Raw genomic sequence first — 3,926 nt, 5'->3', positions numbered from 1 at the left:
CCAGCCCATCTTGCGCACCCTATCAGATGTGGAGGGGCTGGGCATCGGTCCTTGACCTCCGATATTGCTGATGTCTGACATTCAAGCAAAGAACCACAGGGTAGCACTTTCATATGGGCCAGATGTACCATCTCCTCATGAAACCTTGGAACTGGTGGATAAATAGGATGGGGGGGATTATTTTGTTTGATTTGCCTGCATTACTCGTATTTGCTATCACCACGTATCAATAAAATTCGCCTATTATCGAATGGAAGAATTCATGACCAGTCAAATTTAGAAACGTTGGGCCCACCTGGAACAAGGTATTAAGACTGGGTCATAAATCCAGTGCCAACAGTCTGCATTCTCTGTCTTATTATACTGTGTGCATAATATAACAACTGAAATTGGTGGCATTTAACTTCATGGCCTAATACACCCAGAGGGAATTATGGAATAACTCCCGTGGACCTAGCTACCTGCTGAGTGTCATCAAAAGCTAGAGCATACAAGAGTCTCCTGACCCAACATCTGAGATTTAGAGATTTAGCCTAGTGACAGATATTACACATAAACTGGTTTAAATGATCAGAAACTGGGTTAAATATGTAACAGAACAGATGTGCAGTGCACGTAAACCAGTTTGAAAATGACTGAAACTGATTTGAGATAAACCTGGTTGAATGTAGTATCTGACTTAACTGATTTAGCTTAAACCAGTTTATGTAATGTTTGTCCCAGACACCTTGCTGGTTTAAGTTAAACCAGACACCCCAGCATCCCAGCAAGCTCTGTGGGCTGGGCAGGGCCCTCTGCTTCACAGCAGAGCTGGCCCCTCCCTTCTGTTCCTTGGCTGGAGCCTGACAGAAACTACAGGCATCTGCCTGGCTTCCCCCTACTCCTCCCTTCCCTCAGCACTCCCTGCTAAGCAGGGATTTCCCCATCCCCCCTTGCATTACAGACACCTCTCAGCCTTAGCTAGCAGACGACATGCTGACTAGGGTCCATACTGTAGCAGGTGGGACAAAGGCAGAATCAAAAGGTAGTTGGTAATGTCCCTCCATTATTTTCTTAATGGGCTGATAAACACTAAGTTAGGGATGATAAATGCTGTGTTATCTATTCCCTGCTGGGCTGGGTGGGGATGGGGGGGTGAGGCAGGGTGGAGGGAAATCCTTCCCTAATCAAAGTATCCTGTCAGGGCCTGGCCACACCACCCTCAGCTAAGCACTCTGGAAGGGAAAGGAGGGCTGCTCCAGTGCCCTCTGGCTTCTAGCTTTAGCCACTGTGGGCATGTGCCTGCCTTTTTGTCAGTCCAGAGGAGAAGTCTATGTGGTTACAAACTGATTCAGTATATGCAGGTTAGATTAACCTGCAAAGATTGAATCAATTCAAGCTCAGGCTCTTTGAATGTCAGTCCCTAGCCTTAGTGCACATTTTGCTTGTGGAAGAAAAAAAAAGCTCTCTCATTTTGTGGGCACACCTGTCTGAAGTGCCTTAGCAGAAAGTAACTATAGGTGTAAATAGGAATTTTGTAGAGATGGCCACCAGTATATTCAAGACCCGTCTTCAGCATACAATTCACATCACCACAACAAACCAGAAGATGGGTAAATGCTCTTGAGATATAACCCTTGTAGTCTTTATACTGGCATAAGGGCAACAGAACAAGCAGAAATAACAAGTTTGTATTTTTATCCTCTGGGCACAATTTTCTGTTTGGAAACAAAAATCTATTTTATGTGCCCCTGAGTGCTTCCTGAAGTGGGTGGGAATTTGCCAGTATAAGGGAGGAGATGGTATCAGTTATTGTTTTATATTCTACTTTAGTGTACCTATTAAAAAGGGATTGTGTTCATGCACTATATCTTGGTCCCCAGCTTCATTCAGATACTTAAAGTAACTGATGAAGGTGGGATGATGCAAAACCAGCATAAGCAACTCTTTCCACTCTGAACAAGGCAGGAATAGGTCACACCACACTCTGGTGAACTTCCATTGGCAAAAGTCTACATTCAAACTACTCTGCCTGATGCAATTTACAGAAGCTTTCAAGTTATGCCACAGGCATTTTTCAGCTTAATTCGCCAAGGATCAGAGAAGCAGAAATGTGGTCCAGGGCTCAAGTTGAGCCTGTGGTCTTTAAGGCCATGTAGACACAAACATTTGGAGTGGTTATAGCAATAGCTGATAATTCTTATAAAGCGCAGATATATTTTCCCTCATTTGTCAAAATGCTAACAATTTTTGTTGTATTGAAACTGCCCATATGCATTTAGGATGCATGATGAAAAAATACATTCTATTGTAAGTTACTTTGTCAGCACAGGAATAGATCTGCTAGCCAGAAGAGGGAGCTCATACAATAGAAAAAGAATAATGAAATAATTAAATGTAACTGAATAACAACATTGCTCAAAGAGTTTGATAGTAAGTAGATCTATTGATAATCACCTGCATTTTGATTTGTGAAATAATCTTCATTTCATGTTTCTTTATTCCAATACAGATTTTTTTTTATTATTAACTGATTAAGTGCATCTCAGAGATTACAATTAGTTCCATCTCTAGTGAGAGCTTCACCCCCTTTAAAAAGGATTTTTATAATTCCTTAATTCTGGTAAAATGGGTACTATTATTTTTCAGCATGTCTTATATTAACACTATCTATATTGGTTAAAACACACTTTTTAAAAACTTAGTTCTCAGCTCCCCTTAAAATAGCATTGAATATTAGGCCTGTGCGAGTAGACAGGTATTCGATCTGGCTTTGGATCCGGCTGCTTTGGATGTCAGCAATCCGATCCGGAGCTCTGGATCAGTTTGCTGCTTTGATCCGGCCAAAGCGGCTCCGAAGCTTTGGAGCCACCTCGGAGATCCGGCCACAGGCTATAATGGGGGATCAATGAAATATCTATTATCATCTAATACCTTTGCTTTGTTTCTGATTTGGGTGAAACTTACAGGGGTGGTAGCCCCTGCTGAGAGCACAAAGCCTGCCAAATTTCAAGGAAACAGATATAGGGGTTTGGGGGTGCGGCAGGGACGACCTCCCCTAGTTGGTGCCGTGATCTCCCCTAGTGCCCCTATCTACCGTGCCAAATCTGGTTTAAATGCACCCTCTTTATCTCGCCCGTCACGTCTTGCTGGTAAATATCATTAAAGGGAGGCTGTCTTCCTGCCCTCCTTGGCATGGTGCCTTGCTGTACCGGGGCTCTGTCCAATTGCCCACCTGTGCCCTCACGGGTGCCCCCCCTCGCTTCCCTCGCAGCACCGGGGCCTTGCCCTTGTACCATCGCCCACACCGGGGCCGTGCCTCTATACCGTCACCCGCTCTGGGCCCGTCTCGCGTTCCCACCCACACTGGGCCTGTCCCATGCTCCCGCCCCCAACCGGGCCTTGCTCGCACTCCCAATATTGCCCACACTGGGTTTGCCTTTACCTTTATGCGAATTGCCCTCTCCTGGGGCTTCACAGTGCACTTGCACCCACGCCCGCACTGGGGTCTTGCTTGGGCTAACACAATCGGGACTCAGACAACCTCAGCCTTACCTGGCCCCCAGACCCCTTTCCTGGGTCTTATGCCCCACTGGGGCTTCTTGCCTATGCCCACACTGGGCTCCTTCCAATTGCTGTCCACACTGGGGCCGGGGTCAGGACACCCCCAAAACACAGCATCCCCTCCGGCACTAGGAACACCCCCACTACTGGGGAGCTCCTATGAGGCCTCCTCCACCCCTACAGCTTTGCCCGGTCCTCTGGTGTAATACAACAACCACAAAACAAAAACCTTACATTCCTGTGTTATAACATAAATTCCAAGCTGACTGGCTATCCATAGCTCCTTTCATATCCCTACCAGGGTTTTCCTCCACCCAGTATCATTGGGCAGACACTGCTCAGACCATCAGGCTAGGCTAGGCTAGGCTAGGCTAGGCTAGGCT

This window comes from Crocodylus porosus, unplaced genomic scaffold (genome assembly GCF_001723895.1).
Source record: "Crocodylus porosus isolate Cpor-Errol unplaced genomic scaffold, CroPor_comp1, whole genome shotgun sequence".
Lineage (NCBI taxonomy): Eukaryota > Metazoa > Chordata > Crocodylia > Crocodylidae > Crocodylus > Crocodylus porosus.
Note: the sequence above shows the minus strand (reverse complement) of the source record.